The sequence below is a fragment of the Canis lupus genome, chromosome 24, assembly GCF_011100685.1.
Source record: "Canis lupus familiaris isolate Mischka breed German Shepherd chromosome 24, alternate assembly UU_Cfam_GSD_1.0, whole genome shotgun sequence".
NCBI classification, from domain to species: Eukaryota; Metazoa; Chordata; class Mammalia; order Carnivora; family Canidae; genus Canis; species Canis lupus.
This window is the reverse complement of record NC_049245.1, coordinates 35,448,974-35,470,545: the sequence shown is the minus strand read 5'-3', so window position 1 is coordinate 35,470,545 and position 21,572 is coordinate 35,448,974.

Sequence of the window (21,572 nt, the reverse complement as noted above, 5' to 3'; positions counted from 1 at the left end):
TCACTTTTTGAGTTAAAAGTCAATATTTAATTAACCAAGTAATTACATTCAGCTTACGCTTGAACCTGGGTATTTGCACATCTGTGCATGCCCGGGTGTCCACCCCGGCCCCCTCCATCCGCCCCAGCCTCTGCCCCTCAGTGCCACCCTCCCTTCCTTTGGGGCAGTGAAGGGGAGGCTGCTCTTGAGCGGGTGCTCTGGTAGGATGGGCTTTCCCTGGAGGACACCAGCGTCTCTCCCCCAGAGCAGCAAGAGTCACTCTCATCTCGTGGTTAATAGTGAAGGGGATTTCTTACTGCATCTCCGCTACCCATCACGGAACCCCTGGAGGGCTTTAATTAAATGAAAGCCATTCCTATGTGTGTAAAGGGGGGTGGGGAAGACGGGCTGGAGACCACTCACCTTGTAAGGGAAGTTCTTCCAGCTTTTCTTGTCCTAATCCTGGAGAACACTCGTCAAAACAGCTGGTCCAGGGGTGTGGGTTAGTATTTCTACTAAGCAGTTTGAAGGGCACCCATCTCCGTGGACTTTTGCACATGAAGGATCTGCCTTCCTTGGGCCAAGCTTATGTACATAAATGCCCAGTGTTGACATAACTGCCAAGGCTGAGAGTCATTGTGGGTTTGGTGTTTGGGCTTTGCATATAGTTTTGGGGTTTTTTTAATTCGAATTTATGGCTTTTTTAAAACCCCTAATAACATGTTAAGTTTTCAGACTTAAGGATTGAATACTGAGTTAATTGTAAAAAACCTAGGCTTGGAGGAGGCCAGTGTGGCTGTGTGTGTGTGTACGTGTGTGCACGTGCTTGAGTACGCACACGTGTCCCCTGCCCAACAGCTCTGTTCAGCCGTCATCCCAAGGACCTCTTTAAAGTACAGTTGCACACCCTGACGCGTGTGCCTTTTGATTTGGGAGGTGACATTTCCCTCTTCCTTTCCCTAGGTGGGTTTAATTTATCTGTCTGGACATGCCTCAAGGGGGCAGCTCCTGGTCTCCTAAGTTAGCCGGCCTGGAATATCACCCAAGGCTGTTCTTAGTCCTCCAGAAAGAACGCCTTGTCTTCCAGAAGAATAGCAAAATTCCTAAGCAGCTTGTAGTTCACAGGAAAAGCTTGCTCTAGACTTAGGACGATAGATAACACCTATGCAGGGTTTTATAAGCCAAACACTGATCTAGCCCCCATTACCTAATAACTCACTTAAGTCACACAAAAACCCTGTGAGCCAGGTCCTGTGATTTTCAACATATTAAAGAAGAGGAAATTGGAGGCACAAGGTTGGTGACTTGCTGACAGTTGCTCAGGGGTAGAGCCCAGTTATAAGGGGCCCTGAGTTTCCAGGGTCCACTCTGACCCACTGCACTCTCCTCCCTCCGTGCCCTTGGTCTTTCTTTCCCCCAAGCGTCAAAGAAGTACATGCTCATGAAAACACATTTAGACAATAAAAGTTTGAAAGGGAGAAGCCCATCAGTAATCCTATTTCCATCCAAAAATCCCCACGATTTGGGGGAATCTCAGATTTGGTTCGCAGGGAGGGCTTTGCCTGGCGATGTTTCCTGCCAATTCGCACACACACCCCTAGTTAGAAAGCAAAGGGGCAAGTCAAATGTGGCTGATAGAAAAAAGCATGACATCTGAGATGAAGGTTTCTGCCCGCTGAAGGCACAGTGGTGGAAGGATTAAAATTCTAGAGGTGAGGCCCTCTTGTGGTTGGAGATGGAGTCACATTGGCCTGACCCTGGAGAGGTGGCCCTGAGGTTCCCAGTTTTCTATCAGGCCTGGGCCCTGGGTGGCTGGTCCACATTGGAAAGGGCCGCCTCAGTGCTGACCTGCAGGTGAGGGCGGCCTCACCTGAGCCTGCCTGCCTTATGATGAGCCCTGCCTGGGGAGTCTGCAAGGCCCCTGATCGGATTCAAGGCGCTCCCTAATTGGAAGATCATTAGGATCGTTATAATTAATTGACATCCTGATAAATGGCGTGATTGCCTAATTGGGATGGTTGCTAGGGAACTAGGCCTCACTTGGAACCCAGAGGGGAAGTGGCTTTGGGCTGGCTGCAGTCGGGTGTTAGGGTTACACACCCAGCAGGGAAGGGGGGGTGGGGAGGCAGGGCACAAAAGCAGCCTCCACCCGCATCTGTCGGTGTTTACTGAGCAGCTGCTGTGTGCAAGTCGCAAATGGAATATCAGTTAGGAGTATTTTCGTAAAAGGACTGTAAAGTAATCAGGATTTCTGATACGCAACAGAAAGAGAAAAAATCTCAAAGCAGCATAAGGCCAAAAGAAAGGGACATGTTGGCTTTTAGAACCAAAGAATGCTCAGGTAACTCTAGCTTCAGGCACAGCTGGGGTCAGGGCTCAGATTCTGTGATGAGTATCGGTTCCTCTGCATTTCTGCTCGTCCTTCCACGGGGCTCGTTTCCCTCTGGCTCCAGGGGTGGGCAGGCTCTGGCTCCATGGCTAGGGGAGCCAGACTGCCTGGCTACCTGCCCAGCTGTGTGATCTGGGGAGTATTAGTTAACCTCTCTGTGCCTCGGTGTTGTCATCCAGCAAATGACGAGGATCGTAGCACTTATCTCCTGGTTTGTGGTAAAGGATGAAACGAGATCATCAATGTCAAGTGCTTAGCACGGCGTCTGAGCTCGGCAGGCTCTCAGTGAACACTGGCTGTTATCATAATTGAGGCGTCCGGGTTGGCTGCTGAAGAGCGGTCCTCTTGTCCTCTCCAGGTCAAGCCCAACAGGAGAGAACAAGCCTCTTTTCTGGAAAGCCCATCCTCGCCCAGGCGTCCCTCTGAGGGGACTGGTGTATGTCATGTGCTCACACCACACCAATGCTGGCCGAGGGAATGAGTTGGCTGGGCTCCCGGGCCCCACCCTGGAGCTGTGGAGAGAGAGACTGAGCCCCCGAAGCCCTGGAGAACATAAGTTAGGGGGATCCCAGTGAAAGGAAGCCCATTGCAGGGGAGGCAAATAGCCAATACCTACGATGAGGGGAAACGCAAATGTGGTCAGATGGACCTGTTGCCGTTTCAGTCAAGGTTAGGGCAGCGTGGAAACATCTGCTGGGTGGGCAGTGTCCCCTCCGTCTCCACTGGGATCAGCAGGCACTGGAAGCCTGGCTTTTCTGCCTTAGTGTCTGAAATATACAGCCTGGCCTTGATTCTGTGTTTTCTGATGGCCAGGGGCAGTGTTTGCCCACCCTCCCACCATGAGAATCCTCTGAAGATATTTGTTTAAAAAAACCCACAAAATCCTGGGCAGCCCGGGTGGCTCAGCGGTTTGGTGCCGCCTTCAGCCCAGGGCGTGATCCTGGGGACCCGGGATCGAGTCCCATGTCAGGCTTCCGGCATGGAGCCTGCTGCTCCCTCTGCCTGTGTCTCTGCCTCCTCTATCTGTTTCTCAAATAAATAAATAAAATTTTTAAAAAATCCAGACCCTGCTGATCAAACTCCCAAGGAGGGCCCTGCCTGCTGGAGAGTGAACCAGAGTAGCCCATGTGTGTCCTGCCTCAGCAGGGAGGCTTGGGAAAGGGGACCCTGGGGGATGCCTATCTTGTCTTCCTGCCTGATGCAGGGGCTGTCAGGGGGCAGGGGAAATGCCCTGTGTGAGGTTAGGGGTGAGAAGGCATCAGGAAACTGCTCTCCAGAGCAAGAGAGCCTTCCTTCTATTTGTCCACGCACACATGTTTATTGAGCAGCTGCTATGTGCCAGGCACAGGTTAGGCATCCAGATGAACAAGAGAACACCTGCTTTGTGGGACTTACATCCCAGAGGATGAAAAGCAGATAATAAATATACAAGCAAAGCCCACAAATGAGACTCTTTTGGGAAGTGACAGGCTCTACAGTAAAAAGAAATAGCCTATGATGAAGAATTGGCTGTGTAATGGGGGAGGGGCAGGGAACAGGCTCTGGCAGGTTAACCTCAGGGGAGACCTTTCCCGGGATGTGACCTCTGAGCTGTGACCTAAATTTTGAGAATGAACCAGCCTCAGAAAACTCTGAGGGAAGAGCATTCCAGCTAGAGGGAAGTGGAAGTAGACAGGAGTGGCCTGAGACACCTGTTCAAAACACAGAAACCTGGTGGGGAGGGGACAACAGAAGATGAGGTCAGTGGGGAGAAATTTAGATTTATTTCAAAGGAAAGGAAAACCGCTGAGTTTTAAGCTAGGGAACGATATGGTTTGTGTTTTAGAAAGATCTTCACGGCTCTCCTGGGAGGGATGCTCTGCAGGTGGCAGCTGGGACAGGTGGGTGGAAACTGATCCTGGCCTAGGTGGCTGTGCTGTCAGTGGACATGGAGTGAAATAGGTGGATTGGAGATCATTTTGGAAGCAGAGGCAGCAGAACTTTCTGGTGCCTTCCATGTTCAGAATGAAGGAAAACGCTGTGGCTTCTCAACCAGGGGCAATTTTGCCGCTGCGCACCCGCCCCCCGCCCCAGGGACATTTAGCAATATCTGGAGACATTTTTGGTTGTCACAGCTAGGGAGAGGTTGCTATAGGCATCTAGCAGGTGGAGGCCAGGGCTGCTATTAAACACCCCCCCCCCCCCAGTGCACACAGGGGCCCCCATGACAAATAATATTGACCATTGTGCCGGGGAACCAGAGGCGATTAGACCGCCTGCGGGGCATGGGGGGATGATCCAGAATTAGTCATGGCATTGTTGGGTTTGAGATGACATGGGGGTCTGAGCACTCAGTGGCTGTTGTTTATATGAGTCTGGGGCTGGTGGCCTAAGTCTGGGAGTTTTTGGAGCACTGATGTTATTTGAGGCCATGGGACTGGGCAGGATTGTCTAGGGAAACGTATTTTGTTTTCTGGTATGGTCCCCTCCTCCTACCATGCCTGTCCTGCATCTATTTGATGAATTTCTTTCGCACACCCCACATGCTCACCTCTTTATGATACTCCTGAGAAATTCCCAAAGGCCCAGGCTGAGCCTCCACTTGTCCATCTCCTCATTGCTCAGTGATTAGCAGACACTACAACGGATGCCCTTGGAGATCTAAGGTCAGGTGGGCTCTTGGGCCTCGCAGGCAATATGGTACCTGCTTGGTACTTCCTGTTGGTGTGGTCTTCAGAGCTTCTCCTCCAGTCCAGACCCAGACTAAATAGAATTCTCTCTAACCAGAGACCACCACCATTTTGAATTCTACATGGTCTCTTAATACGATTCCAAAACATATGTTGTCCGGTGGCCCTGGCCTCTGACGTGTAGCTTTGTCTTATGAAAGCCTGGCTCACTGCTTTGTTATACCTGGGCCCTGCTTGCAACATAGGTAGGTTCTACCCCAAACCCAGAGTCATGAGTAGGTCTTGTAAGTGAGTTGATGGACAGGGCCATCCCCCTGGGACCATGAGCAGTACCCAAGATGTGTTTGGCCAGGTGGAAGCCAGATGTATTAGGTGAAGAATGTTGCCAATAGACTTTCTCATTGGCTCCCAGTCAGGGCCGCAGTGGGTGACTTGACCCACCTCAGCTGCCAGAAGAGAGGAGCTTTTTGAAAAGAGAATGAAAAACAATTAGTTCCCAGAAGTTCAGGAGATGTTCATGCTCTGGTGAAAATCAGCTCATCCAAAAGCTGCATTTCTGATCTGCTCTAGAGACAGACACTGTCCACAGACTTGTGAATGCAGGTCACTCTTCTGGATATTTCAGGGAAGAGGAAATCCTACTACAACAGTTCTCAGTGGCTTAGAGTCCTAATCATTTGAATGTGAATCAAGATGTATTCACTGCAAGTAATAGAATTCCTGGCTGAGAGTGGCTTGTACAATAGAAACATTAGTTCTCACTTAACAAGAGTCGAGGCAGGGGAGCCCTGGAGGCAGTTTGTTTGCACAATAATGTCTTCAAAGACCCAGGATCTTCCTGTCCTCTGTTCCTCTGTCCTCCTCCTGTCTCTGGCCTTGCTCTTCATGGTCTCAAGATGGCTGCTGCAGCTCCAGACATTATATCTCCATTCAAAGTGAGAATAAAAAGCAGGACTCCCTGCTGTTTGTCTTTTAATCAGAGAGCAAAATCCTTCCAAGAACACCGTCACCCCAGCAGACTTTGCTTCGTGCCTCATTAGTCCAGGCTTGGGTTTTGTACCTCACACCTAAGCCAAACACTGGCAGAGGGAAGTGGGCTTTTCATTTGACTTAGCTCAGGGGTTCCCAAAGTGAGCAGATCCGACACCCTCTTCTTAAAGCAAATATTTTTGGCATGTTTACCTGAAATAAATTCACAGATAATAGAACCTATCTGCACATCTTTTAACTGATCAAATACTCCGACTGTAATTTAAAGGAAAACCAAGAGGGAAGTGAGTTAGAGGAAACCATATGTATGCTGATATCTTAGACACAGCTCCACTGGAAGACCAATGAAGCAGTCAGAGGCCCACACTAGTGTGGGATCACATAAATCTGACAGGTACAAACGCAGTAGGGTATGAACATGTGGTTTGGACAGCTCAAATACCACAAGTGCTACAGCCATAAACAATGTGATTTTCCCAAATAGTGAACAATTTCGCAAAATTTCTAAACAAAACAAACTGCAGTCTTCCCTCCGTTTGCTTAGTGGTTGCATTCCCAGAACATTCAGTGTAGAGTAGAACCAGGCAAAACATCTCTTGTGTTTATATGTGAAATGGGGTTCATCTCTGAGGTCAGGTAACTGACCGTAAAAGCTCTTTCACGTGCACGAGCATCTTGTGGGACATTACAAAGTCGTGCTGGAAACAGGGCAGCTCTTCACGGTGGGGAGCGTTGCAAATTATCCAGCATCCCTGCATGGCCGCCAGATGCCAGAAACGTACCCCAGTCACTGTGACAACCAAAAAAAAAAAAAAAAAAAAAAACCTCACAAATTCCTGTGAACACCCCTTTGGGCTGATTTCACCCTTGTGAGAACCATGGGCTTAGACTAATGCTGGTTTATTGCCAGGATGAGGGTCTACCTCCTTAACAAAGTTAGGGTCCTGTAAACTGACTTTTGGAATGACTTTGGGGTGGGGGAGCACCCACAGCTTCTGCCTCAGAGCTGTCCCAAAGCCCCTCTTTCTGCTTCTTACTTGCCTTGTAGACACCTTCCTATGATGTCCTAGTCCCCTTGGGTGGCACAACCCCATGCAGTTAGCACGGACCAGCCTCTCCGGCAAATGGGGTCATGAGTTCTTGGGTGCATCCGGGTATCAGTGGGCTTCCACCTGGGGAGGAGATAATGAAAGTACAGAAGACACATCTCGGAGGATCAGTAGGTCCCAGGGGTTAAGAGGATGCTCTCTGGAGCCAGACCTCCAGCCCAGCCACTTAGTAGCTGGGTGGAGCTAGCTGGTCAGGTCACAGAACCTCTCTGAGCCTCAGATCCCTCTTCTGTAAAATGGGGATAATGATAGTTAGCTTCCTGGCAGCCTCCCCACCTCCGGCACTCAGAGTGAGACACGAGTACAGTGAGTGGGCACATGGAAACTGCTTCCAGAAGTCAGGCGTCATTGCTTATACTTGTAGATCGTTTTTAGCTTTTTTTTTTTTTTAATTGAGGTGTAATCGACTTATAACAATGTACTAGTTTTAGGTGTACAGCATAGTGATTTGACATACATACATGTTGTAAAATGATTATTACATTAGTTTTAATATCCATCATCACCCAGTTAAATGTTTTTCCTTGTGATGAGAATTTTTAAGATTTATTCTCTTAGCAACTTGCAAATACACAGCACCATTAACTACGGTCACCCTGCTGTACATTGTGTCCCCGGTTATCACCGGAAGTTTACACCTGTTGACCACCTTCACCCATTTTGCTCACCCCTCGCTGCCCACCTCTGGCAGCCACCAAATCTCTTCTGTGTATGAGTTCCACGAGTTTTGTTTTAAGATTCTGCATCTAAGTGAGCTCACACAGGGTTGTCTTTCTCTGACTTATTTTGCTAAGCCCCATGCCCTCCGGGTCCATCCACGGTGACCGCAAAGGGCAGGATCTCCTCCTTTCTCCAGGCTGAGTAATATTCCATGTGTGTGTCTATACACCACCTCTTCTCTGTTCGTTCATCCGTTGGTGGATATTGAGGCTCCTTCCGTGTCTTGGCCTGTTGTGAATAATGCTGCAGCAGACGTGGGGGTGCAGGTATCTTTAGTGATTTCATTTCCTTCGTCTAAATGCCAGAAGTGAAAATGCTAGATCATAGGGTAGTTCTGTTTTTAATTTCTGATAGGGGAACTACCCGCTGCTTTCCACACTGCTTTCTTCTTAGCATCTCGAAGTGCTTCTGCGCCTCCTCCCGTGACCTCTCAGCCACCCTGTCCACAAGGAGTGCTGCGATCTGCCCCCTGCAGAGGATGGAGTCCAGCTCAGAGAGACGCCACAAGTAGGCCAGGTAACTAGAGCCTGAGCGTGAGGCTTCCTGACCGTATGAGGTCCGCTGTGTCCCACTCCCACCCTGCCCTCACCCACCCCACACTTAGGCCTCAATCAGGCCAGCTCAGGAGGGGAGCAAGACTTGGGGACCCATCTGTAGAGCCCCGAGCCACTTCTGGGAGCCCAAAGTGGGCTTGTCACCACGTACTCAGGAGATGCTCATAAGCTGAGCAGGAGTTCATAATCAATCTCCAGGGCGGCACCCAGGCCACACCCAGACCAATTAAATCAGTGCCCCAGGGTTGGGGCTGGGGCATCAGGATATTTTAGGGCTCCCAAGTGACTCCAGTGTGCAGCTAACACAGGAAGAGAAGGTGCTGGATGGGATGCCTTCTGCTAGGCATTTCTGCAAATAGATGGTAGCGGCTCCTGTAATAAAACCGTCCTTCTTTGGCCTGTTGTACCTATAGAAAAGTCCAGACTCCTTGGGGTAAGCTACCCTGCCCTGTACCACCTGGCCTCTGCCCCCAACTCACACCCCACTCCTCAAAGCTTATTAAACTGTCACACTAAAAAATAATAATAATAATAAAAAAAATAAAAAATAAAAAAAATAAACTGTCACACTGACCTCTTCTCTGTTCCTTGGCCACATCCAAGTTTGTTCCAACCTCAGGGCCTTTGCACTTGCTGTCTCCTCTGTCTGAACATCACAAGTGTGGCTCCTTTTGATCCATCAGGTCTCAGCTCAAACGTCACATCCTTATTAGATAATGCCTAAAATGACGCCTGTGTTATGTTGATCACACCACTCTCTGGAATTAACTCAATGTACTTGCTTATTTGTCCTTTGTCCTCTCTCACTAAAAAGTAAGCCCCGTGGCCACAAAGCCAGGTCTGTCTCGTTCACTTCTGTATTCCCCAGCACCCAGAGCAAGTCCCAGCACTCTGCATGCCCGGGAGATATTTTTTGGTCGAAGAAATCTGGAAGGAGGCTTGAAGATGCTCTGCTGGGTCTGAATCTAGAGTTCAGGGATCCAAGCTCAAAAGTGACTGCTGAAGGCAAAGGAGTCAAAACCAGCGTGTCACTTGCAGGAAGCAAAGGGGGGAGTGGGAAGAGTTGCCTTTGCACACTCCCCAGTCCCTGGACCCTCCTTGCACCCCATGCAGTGCCGGAGCTGGGATTCATGCTGACATCGCTCAGAAAGGGGCAGCCATCCCCCTCAGGCCACAGCAGGGGCATCAGACCCTGTGGAATGGCCTGTGGAACCCTCCGCTTCTGACCGGTCTCAGGCCACTTGGGACGTGCATGTTAATCCATAAGATCAGTGATGTGAGGTTTCTGCAGGTGCCCTGTCTCTGCACCTGCATTGTCCCCTCTGGAAAGGAACTGTCACAGCTCAGACCTGCCTCTCTCTCCTCCTCTCCTGAACTCACACCCCTGAAAGCTCATGTTTCTACACACCAGGCAGTGTTCTAAGTGCCCACTCAGGTGTATGCACGGTAACTCCGTGCCACAGGCTGTGTCCGTCCGTTCACGCTGCTCTATCAACATCAGAGACTAGCAGGATTGTAAGCAACAGATTTCTCACCAAGGTCACGGTGCCAGCAGATTCAGAGTCTGGTGAGACACCACTTCCTCATTCACAGATGACACCTTCTTGTGTCCTCATGTGGCAGAGGGGCAAGGGAGTTCTCTGGGGTCTATTTTATAAGGACACTAATCCCATTCATGAGAGCTCCCCCCTCGTGCCTCATCACCTCCCAAAGACCCCACCCCCTAATAGTATATCGTATTGGGGATTAGGTTTCACCATATGAGTTTTGGGGAAACACAAACATTCCATCTATAGCACAGAGACCCTTTAATCCCCATTTTCCAGACAAGGAAGGTGGGATGCAAAGAAGTCTCCCCGTGTTCTGTCCTATTAGAGAAGGATGTCACAGGCTGGCTAAGCAGGGTCTGTGTTCAGCTCACAGAAGCGTTTAACCTACATGCTGTTTTGAACATATTTTAAAGTTGTCAGATCTTTTAAAAATTGTGAGATTTCTACATTTTAAAAATCAGAGTTTCTAATTTGTGGGGGAAAAAAAGGGAGACGGGCACGTCTGGCCGCCTTGAGTTCCATCCCCACCAATTTTAGGTTCACCACTTTGCCACAGTCCCTCCTGTTCCCTATTGTCTGAAGCTGCAATCAGGTTCACTTGCCACTGGTCATTGCACTTGCCCTGCTGGTCTCATCGTGGAGCAGTATTTCTTTGTGTTCTTAACGCCTCTATCAAGAGTGTAGAGTGAGAGCTGGAGAGAAGGGAGTGTGTGGGTTTTTCTTTCACTCACCCACTTCATTTATGTCACCTGCCTGGCCCACATGGGCATTGGAGTTCACCCTCAGCCACAACACTTTGTTCAAATCAAATGGCCACATTTCTAGAGACCATGCGTTGCAATTTTGTTTATAATAATAACAGAAGTCTAATATCTATTGGGTACTTGTTGCCAAGCATTTGGTCATCACTACAAAACTTTTGATCAGAGCCTGTTATCATCTCCATTTTGTAATTGAGGAAACTAAGGCACCATGGGTGATGCCTCCACTGGAATAGGGGCCCCTTAAGCTTGTTCATCTTCATACCACTCGTGCTCAGATGACTGGCCGTTTGAAACCGTGATTGAAAGAATGAATGAATGAGGTTCTCCTCTAAGTGTTCATCTGATTAAAGCCATTGGCCCCTGGAGACCAAACATCTTGATTCATCACAGGTCGTTTGTGATACTCCATTTGGAGGAATGGGCTCTAATCAGTGTCATTCAAGGCTCTTTGGTTGTGTTTCTGGTTGTGACAGATCACCCCCAGCTTGGTGGCTTAAAGCAACATTGTATTTGTAACAATTCTGTGGGTTGCCTAGTGGTTCTCCTGCTTCCTATAATATAAGCGGGAAGATCCAAAATGGCTAAACTCAAATGGCCAGCCCCTAGTGCTGGTCACCAGGCAGGAGTACACTGGGGCCATCCACTGAATCCTCCATCCTCCTCCATGGGCCTCTTCCCACAGCTGCTTGCACTTCCTCACAGTATGGTGGTCTCTGAGCGGCATGGCTCCTAGAAACACAAAAATGAAAGCTGCCAGGCCTTCTAAGGCTTTAGCTTAGGAAGCTCTAGGGCCCCTACCCCTCGAGCAGGAGTTGCTGGAGAAGGGGTTCCAATGGGACAGATGCACCCTGACTTTTTCCTTCTGCCCTTGACACTCCTTTTATTTTTTTATTTTTTATTTTTTTTGTTGTTGTTGTCTTGGAACAAAATTTATTTATTTATTTATTTTTTATTTTATTTTATTTTATTTTTTTTTAATTTATTTTTTATTGGTGTTCAATTTACTAACATACAGAATAACCCCCAGTGCCCGTCACCCATTCACTCCCACCCCCGCGCCCTCCTCCCCTTCCACCACCCCTAGTTCGTTTCCCAGAGTTAGCAGTCTTTACGTTCTGTCTCCCTTTCTGATATTTCCCACACATTTCTTCCCCCTTCCCTTATATTCCCTTTCACTATTATTTATATTCCCCAAATGAATGAGAACATATAATGTTTGTCCTTCTCCGACTGGCTTACTTCACTCAGCTTGACACTCCTTTTAAAAGTCAAACGCCTTGTGAGAGTCTGACCAACTTTGGTCACATGATCACCGCTGGGTCACATGGCAGGAAAAAGTGACACAACCTGGCAGGGGAGAGAAAAATCCTCAAAAGGAAATTGGGTTCCGAGGATCAAGAGAAGGGGACCAGATGCTGGGCAAAGTTAGAAACCACCACTCAGCCCCTGAATAAATGACACCTAGGATGAGAGATTATCATTTTTGAATAAGTAGCTGGAAGATGGATGGATGGATGGATGGATGGATGGATGGATGGATGGATGGGTAGAGGAATGATTGAATGCGTTTTTTAAAAATCTAGTATAAGTAGAATGCCCAAGGGGCACCTGGATGGCTCAGCCAGTTAAGCATCTGACTTTTTATTTCAGCTCAGGTCAGGCTTTCAGGGCCATGAGATTAGCCCTGCATCAGGCTCTATCCTGGGTGTAGAGCCTGCTTAAGATTCTCTCCTCTTTCTTTTCCAAAAAAGAAAAACAAGAATGCCCAAGTCTCTGGTCTCTCTTCCAGGTCAGGGAGCCCATAACCCAGGCACTGCTGGGGGCCGAGAGCCCTCTTTATGAAACAGAATCAGCTCCCAGAATCCCTGCTGTGCCTCAGCATCCTAACCCCAAAAATGGGGATAATCTGAGCTGGCTCCTGGAAGGGAGAGCATGTGCAATAATGAGGGAACCTCCAGCACAGTGAGTGTGCTCCCGCCTCCCCAGACCCCACCCCGCCTGGACACTGGCAGCCAGCTCTCGCACCTTCTCTTGCAGCCACTGGACACCCAGTGACACCCTGTGAGTCCCTCAGTGTGGTGAGACTGCCAGTGGGAGAAACTGAGCCAAGCATAAAGAGCACCTCTAACCTATGGCTTTTCTCCCCTCGGCAGTCTATTTCCAGCTGCTGATTGGATTGCACAGCATGCCAGGGTTGGAAATGGACCTGTCATGTGAAATTCTCTCGACTTGCATCTCTAAATTTAGTGAGTTATTTGGGAAAAGTTGCTTCAGACTCCTTCCCCCGCCAATGAGTACAAGCTTCTCAAATAATTGTAAGCACCGGGCCGTTTCCAAGGTGAGCTAATGAGACGCTCATTTGCTGATAGCAGGGCCTTGATGGGTGAGGATGGCGCACATGGCTGTGGATTAGGTGGAAAGGGAAGAAATAATTAGATTATTAATACCGGGTGGCCAAAATAGATTCCTATCCCTTTATGTTCTTTCAAAGGGAACTATAGTCTCTGAAACCATAAATATGTGTCTTGTGGGGGTAAACTGTACTGAGAAAATGTAGGGTTAAAAAATAGGGGACTGGAATCCTCAGTCTCAGCTGAGGCGTCTACACTGAGAGCCAGCCCACAGATAGGGGTGAATAATGACTCCGTTCAGGTCCAACTTTATTGCTTTTGGCCAAAGGCCTTTTGCAGAAATAACTTTGTAACTTGCTGCCAGGGAAGCTTTTGTCCACAGCTGAGACAAAAGAACAAAGAACAGAGGTGGGAATTTCTGTGTCGGATGCCCATTTCCCCTAAACACCTAGCAAGAACAACAGGTGTGGCCTGGAAGGTGTGGGCTGGGGGAAGGTGAAGTCCAACCTCCTCTGTGGCAGGCTGCCACTCCTGTTCCCTCCTCCTGCCATCCTGGTGTTTATTCTGTTCTTCAAGCAAACTCATTCCTACCTCAGGGCCTTTGCACTCGCTTTTTCCTTTGGTTAGAAAGCATTTCACTTGTAAGTGGCTTCTCACCACCTTCTGGTCTCACCTCAAACATCACCCATTCTTAGAGGCCTTCCCTGATTTACTCTCTATCCTGTCTCCCTGATGGTTCCTTCAAAGCTCTTAAAATGACCTGAAACTCATCTTTGTTATTATCTGTCTCTCCCAGCAGGATGTCAGCTCCTTGAGGGCAGAGGCCTGGCCCACCCTGTGTTTGTGGTTTCTTCCGAGCATCCTGCGTAGCACCTGGCACATTGTAAGTGCTCAGGAAAGATCACACAGGTTTGAAGGGTTGCAAATAGCCCTCCAGCCAAGCTCCAGAGGAGCTTCATTTGGTCTGCTCAGTATTTAAAATGTAGTGAACGTTTTCACTTTAAGAAGGATATTTCCAGTGGGGTCGAGTCCTCACCCTGCAACCTGTTCCTTTAGATCCAGACCATGTCACTCGTTTCTCCTGCCTCGCCCCTGCAGACATTTGAGTTTGAGGTTCCACTTTAGACAAAGGCCACTGCAGACAGGTGTCTCTCTCCAAAGATAACCAGATAATATCCGGGCTTCTCCTGAGCCTAGGCCGTGGGCCAGCCCACTGGCTCTGGCCAACCCCGTCCCATTGAGTCGATGAAGGCATGGTTTCCAGTGGGCAGGACCTTGTGGTCCTCATCTTAGGGGCCGTGTTTTAGGGGGTCATTCCATAAATGACATGGAATTTCACTGTGTTCTCTTCTGAGTCATCAGGGAAGGAGTCCCCATAACCCCTCCTTTGTGGTCCTCAAGGAGGCCTGCTCCCCTTGCAAGAAAAAGGTCAGTGCCCTTGGCAAGCAAGAATCCAACTACAATGTCATTGAATTTGTTTCTTTATGTTGCTATCCATTTATGGCAGGGATTCTCCCCTGGGGGCGATTTTGTTCCCCCCGAGGGAACACATGGCAGTGTCTGGAGACGTCTTTGTTGTCCTCAGTTGGGGGTGGATACTACGCACGTGTCACAGGTAGAGGCCAGGCAGGCTGCCAGACACCCTACAATGCACAGGCCAAAGAATGGCCCAGCTCCCAATGTCCGTGGAGCCCAGATTGAGAGATTCTGGCTTAGGGCAAGTGGTGCTTGCTCCTCATGGAGGGAGAAGCCTTCCTTTGTAGATAAATTTGCTAAAATTGGAAAGGGAACAAGCTGAAGAATCTGGCACAAGTTGAGAGTGCAGGTGACACGCAGATCTTCTGAGACCTTGCCACACAAGAGTGGGGGCATGGGGTCGAAGTGGGTCCTGTTGGTGATTGTGGGCCAGGTGGAGTAGCTGCATTGTCTGGGCCAAGTTCTGGAAGGCTGGGGGACGTCTGTGGCTCTTACCCGGCCTAGCATTGTCAGTGCCACCCCTCACCCCAGAGCTGGTCCCCGGCCCCAGCCCAACACCCCTCAGTTTAAGGCATCCACTCCTGACAGGTCAGCCCCTGCCATGGACACAGCAGCCTCCCCTTCCGGACAGCTCCCATGGGCACAGTGTCCCTGGGCTCCGAGGGCCAAGGGGCAGGCCTCCGGAGTGTCCCCCTCTTACCACAGCAGGGGGGAGGGGGGGCAGTTATGGCCAGTTCCCCAAAACCAGGTCCCACACTTCACTTGGGGTTTCTGGGTTTGTTGGCGGCTTCCTTTCTACTTAAAAACAAGGAAGGGGAAGTTTTATTTTTTAAGTGGGAATTCCTGTTTTCCATGCCAGTATAACAGGAGAAGCCCCATTCTCTGAAGTATGGGGCGGGGGTGGGGGTGCCTTTTGTGGCTTTCCACGTCCAGCACAAGCTTTTCTCTTTGCTCCCTTCAGAAGCAGGACAAGCAGGACTCTGGCCCTGACACTGCTGATTGAACCCATTTGAATCATATGAGACGGAGGAGTGGGGTCCAAGGAGCCTTCAGGTCCCCCGGGCCTCCTGAGGCTCAGGGATCTCGGAACTGGGCGTGGGCACAGACTCCAAAGCTTGCCAGACACAGACACAGAATCAGACTAGGTTCAAGTTCCACTTCCTAGAAGGGGTGATGTGTGCTCTCGAGAGGCCCCCATGGCTCTCCAGGAGGTAGCAGGACCCTTTGTGTTTCCAAGACGGCCGCAAATTAGCCTGCTCGCTCATCTACACCGTGACCTTGACACTCCTCCATGGAAAGATGGGGTCCCTTGTCCCCTCCTTTTGAACCTGGCCAGTCTTTCTTGTGAATGGCCTGTGACCGATAGAATGTGGTGGAAGTGGCCCTGGGAGACAGCAGAAATGAGCTCAGTTGCAAAAACTGAGGCAGCCCTGCCCATCGCTGGGACACCGCCCTCCCGAGCCACATGGTGCCCCATAAGAAATCAGACCCCCCTACCCTGAGGCCACCATGCTGGGAGGAAGCCCAGGGCACACAGGGAGGGGCCCCCTGAGGTCCTAGCCAAATGCCAGTAGCAGCCACCAGCTCTTTGGTCATTTCAGCTCTGGCTTCAGACATTCTAAAGCAGAGACCAGCTATCCATGCTGTGTCCTGTAAAAAAAAAAAAAAAAAAAAAAAAAAAAGACTTTATTCTCCTGCTAAGGTTGAAGATCAGTTGTTACACAGAAACAGTCATCAGAGCACTTAGCATGTACCAGTCTACCTCCTTTCAATCATTCATTCATTCGACAACATCCAGAATCTCACATTTTGCCCCCTCACCGCCCCTCTCCTGGTCCAAGCACTGTCCAGGCAGCTGTCCCACTGGCCTCCCTGCCTCCACCCTCACGCCCTGCAGTCTATTCTCCATACACAGCCAGAAGGATCCTGTTAAAACCTACATCCAATCTCAACATTCTCAGGCTGGAACTTTCCAGATCCTCCTCTCGCTCCAAATATTAGCCTTCCCATCACTCAACACTCCAGCCCTGCTTGCCCACTTTATATGTCTCAGGCTCCCCGGCACGCTACTCTCCCAGGACATTTGCTTTTGTTTTTCCCTATGCCTGGAACACCTTTCCCCTAAATATCTTCAAGGCACATTTCTTCACCACCTTCAGGGTTCTACCCAACTGACACCCCACCCCCACCCCCCGCCGTTTAAAGATGCAGCCTTACCCTGACCAGCACTTCTGACCTCTCTCTCTTGTCTCACCCTCTTAGGACTCATCACCTCATGCCTGTGATTTATTTTGGTGTTGATCCATAAAAGATTGTTTATTTCTGGGTCTCCAGCATGTAGAATAGGGCCTGTGCATAGTAGGTGCTCAGTAAATATTTGTTGACCAACTGGAAGAATTAGCACCCAGGCTGTGCCAGGGGCTGGGGCTATTTAGAAAAGAGACAGCCCAGGGCGCCTGGGTGGCTCAGTCGGTTGTGTGTCCAACTCTTGGTTTCGGCTCAGGTCATGGTCTCAGGATCCTAGGATCAAGCCCTACATCAGGCTCCCTTCTCAGCACAGAGCCTGCTTGAGGATTCTCTCTTTCTCTCTCCCCATCTGCCCCTCCACCCACTTGCATGCGTCTTTTCTCTCTCTCTCTCTCTCTCTCTCTCTCAAATCTTCTTTTAAAATCCTTTAATGGGGGCCTGGGTGGTTCAGTTGGTTAAGCATCTGCCTTCAGCCCAGGTCATGATCCCGGGGTCCTGGGTTTGAGCCCCATGTTGGGCTCCCTGCTCAGAGGGGAGTCTGCTTCTCCTTCTGCCCCTGCCCCTCCCCACCGCCCACGCTCTTTCTCTTTCTCAAATAAATAAGTAAAATCTTTTTTAAAAAGTAAAGAAAAATCCTTAAAAAAAAAAAAAGAAGAAGAAGAAGAAGAGACAGCCCTACCCCTGCAGAGCTTCCAGTAAGAAAAACAACCCCCACAAAATAAAGACCAGAATAGAAGAGTGCATGAAGAATCACATGTTGTGATGAGTGTTCTGAAGAGAACAAACCTTGGATGAGGCCAAGAGTAACAGGGAGTCCTGCTTCCAGGAGGGCGGCCAGGGAAGGCCCCCTCTCCACCTTCAGACTCCACCTATCCCACACTGCAGGGCCGTGCCCAGGGAACAGTCTGTTTGGCTTGGCAGATGAGGAAACTGAGACCAAATTGGGACCAGAATTCATGACTCCCACGCCCACGTTCCTTCTGCTTTTCCACACCACCTTTTTCTTATCGGTTGACAAATAAGGATGAGGAAAGTTTGCCTACAGTAAGGCAGAGAGTTGGGCCCAGGCCCAGGCCGAGGGCTAGCAAGCTGTGTTGTCAGGTCTCTCTGCACAGAGGCAGGAGGCAGCTGGGAAGCCACCTGAGTCAACACTCTGTCTCCAGCTTGCTCTACCATTTGGGTTCATTTGGTTGCAAGTGACAGAGAAAGCAACTTGGCGCAACCTAAGAAACAAAGAGAATTTGATTCATGTCCCTAAGGAGTCAACGTGTGAGAAAGTTCACCTATGAAAGAAAGAAAACTGCTCAAACTAGTCAAAGGAAAAAAAGGAATCTCTTGGCACCCACAACAAAGAACCCAGACGTAAATCTTCTTCTTTCAGGCTTAGCTGGATCCAGGTCTCAAATGTTTCAAAACCCAAGTATGTTCCATTTCTCTGCTCTGTTTTCTTCCACGTGTTGGCTTCATTCCACCTCTACATGAGGCAAGATGGTGTCCATCTTCCCTCACTCTCATGGTGGAAGGACATGGAACAAGTTAGCCAGTTGAAAAGGGTAGGTAGGCATCTTCTCCTAGCCAGGCCAGGGCGCCTGGATTACTCTGGTTGGCCAATCACTGGGGAGGAGGAATTGGAAGGCTCTGATTGGCTCAGGTCTGGATCCCATGGTCTAGCCTTGGAGCTCTGCAGCTGGGGCATAGTTTGAACCTCACGGACTGAGGACTGGGGAGAAGATCCCCAAATGAAAACTGGATGCGTTATAGAAAGTATGTTAGCCCAAACCCAACCAAGAATGCTAGCCAACATATATTGGGCACTTACTGTATACAGTCCTAAAGGTCTAAAGGATTCACAGGCATTAAGCCATTTCGTCTTCACAACTCTGTAAATGCTCTTACTGGCCCCACTTTATAGATGAAGACACTGAGGCCACAAGAGGGTAAGTTACTTCTCCAACAACTTGTCCGTAGTAGAGCCAAGATTGGAACGCCACTTCTCTGGCTTGTTCCCGGCTGCATTTTAGCACGTACCTATCTGCTTGGCTTTCTCCACTCTCTCAGCTCCATCAGAGGAGAGGTCTGTGTTTGGTTTTTTTCACTGATCATGAAACAGTATTTGCACATAGATGCTCAGATACTCGAGCATGTGAATTACATGGCCTCTCAAACACTGCTCACTTTACATATAAAACCTTGTGACATTCAGCCTTCCAGCTCCTTGAATATATTGTTTCTAAGCTTTCGTTGAGCTCTTAACTAGACTCCGTGGTCCCATCCTAGAAGTTCACTGTGGTTTGCCATAACTTCGAGTCCTGACACTTCTCACTTTTGGCTAGAGTTTTTCAACTCCAGCTTTTGACTTGACTCCTTAGAATGTCAGCTCCCTGAGGGCAGGGACTTTTTTTTTTTTCCCCACTGCTTTATCTGCAGTACCAAGAACTGTGCCTGGCACATAGTGGGTCTTTGAGAATTTCTTGTCGAACGAATAGTTATACAAGCAACGGGGTTCTTAAGCCATTCTCTCTATGCCCTGATTTCCTTTCCAGATCCTGAGCCCTTGTCTTGAAATTTCATCTTTGCTGCCTCCCTTTGAAAGACCCTTCTCTTGTCCTGTGTCCTGCTCTGGAGAGCTGGCTTGCTTCTCTACCTCCAGCTGGACTTCCAAGACCAGGCACAGAGAACCACCAGATGTCCTGGCCCCAGGCAGGAAGACAAGGAGAGTCTGTGCCCATAGGTTACAGGAGCTCCTGTCCTTTCTTTGACAGCCCTGGAGAGGAAGAGAGAAGCCTGGAAAAAGCCTGAAGCCAGGAAGAAGGGGAGACACCAGAGGAGTGTAAGGTTGAACAGATGTGCTTGTGTCATTTCCCTATCTAGACAACTCCTGGGCTTGCGAGGTTCCAGACCACGCATTTCCATCCTTCCCACTCTGCCTGCCATTTGCTCATGCCATTTCCCATGCTGGAAACACCCCGTCTTCCCCCCTCTTCAGAAAAACCCTGTGGGTTCTTCAGAACTTTGTTCCTCTTACTTAGGAAGAGGAACTTAAACTTTACCTTAAACTTTATCCTGTGAGACCTCCAGGCAGCCCTCTCTGACTGCCCTCCCCCCCCCCCCACCCCAGGCCAGCACTTTCCCCCTTCTTCTTTCTGTTTGTGCCATACGCTTAACCTCAGCTGCTTGTACCATTCATGGGTCTCCAAGTGAGCACAGGGGTCAGGTTGAGGCGCTGGGGTCGGGCCGTCTGGATGCACATCTCAGCTGTGAGGTCTGCTTGCTTTACCCACCCAGGGCTCTGCAGGAAGCAGGTCGGGCCTTCCAACAAAGGTGTGAGCAGTGTTAAGAAAATGAGTATTCAGATCCCGAGGGCTGGGGACGGTGGGGAGCATTGGTTGGCACCTGGAGAGAGCCACCCACGGGAGCTGCGGCCCCCAGCAGAGCAAGAGAGGGATGTGGTCAGCTCCCAGCACCTGGGCAGGGAGGACGGATGCCTGGCAGTGACCCCCCTCCCGCTCCCCCAGGGCCAAATCCCACCAAGAGCCAACTGCTGTGGTCCATCCAAGTGAATCTCCCGGGGCGCGGGGAAGCCCGCCCAGGGAGAGGATGGGGAGGAGGTGAGCCAAGGTGGAGGCAATAGCTGCCCCACCTCCAAACTGCATGACCTTGGGCAAGTTCTGGAAACTCCCCGTGCCTCAGTTTCCTCATCTGCAAATAGAACATCCGACTCCGAGCTGTAAGGGTGACTCCGAGCTGTAAGGGTGACGGAGCTAACGGGAAGAGTGCGGAGGGATGGGCGGGGCCTGTCCTGAGTACCCCGCACGTGGTATTATTCATTCTCCACCACCGTTTTTCAGGGCAGTTTGCTGGGCTGGGCCTGGTGCTTCCTGTTGGAAAAGATTCCCTGAAGCAGCAGCGGATGCCTGTCTGCACGAGGCTCAGCCCGCGTCCCCGGCAGCATCCCCGGCAGCATCCCCGGCAGCATCCCCGGCAGCCCCGCGGAGCCTCCCCCTGCGGGCGGGGCTGGCACGCGGCCGCCCGCTCCCACGGTTCCTCCCCGCTCCCTCCCATTGGCCAGCCCGGGTCACATGTCTGCCTCTGGGCCAATCACTGGAGCCAAGGAGACGGGACGTGCTGATTGGCTCTGCCTGGGTCACGTGTTCCGCCCCGGAGCCCCGCTGCCCCAGCCTAGCGCAGTAAGGGGGCGGCCGGGACCCCAGCCCCCCTGGAGGACCTCCCGGAGTTGGGGGGGCCAGTGGAATGCTTTGCTAGGTCAGGAGTTGGGGACACGGATGTGAAACCTGACAAAGATCCTTGGCCTCAGGGAGCTGACACCCCAGTCGGGCTGGAGAAGGGGGGGTGACCCATAAAGAAAGAGGTAAAATCCATAGTTTGCTAGAGGTGGTCAGGTCTAGTGGGAGGAGCAGATATTTCTGTGCTAACCTGTGGAGACAAAATGTAAGCAATGACCCGAAGGAGGTGAGAACGGGGCCTTGAAGGTAGCTGGAGGAAGGCTCCAACCAGAGGGAACAGCAAGTGCAAAGGCCCTGGGGTGGAGACATGCCTGGCATGTCAAGAAACAGCACAGGGGCGGAGTGGACAAGGGGAAAAATGGAAGAGGATGAGGTCAGAGGGAGGATAGGCACACTGTGTAGAGTCTCATTGGCCCTTTGGAGGGTTTGGGGTTTTATTTAGCATGAGATGGGCTTTTCAGTGGAGGGCCTTCTTGATTTTAACAGGATCCTCTGACTATTTGCTAGAAGGTGGAGAGAGTAGAAGCAAG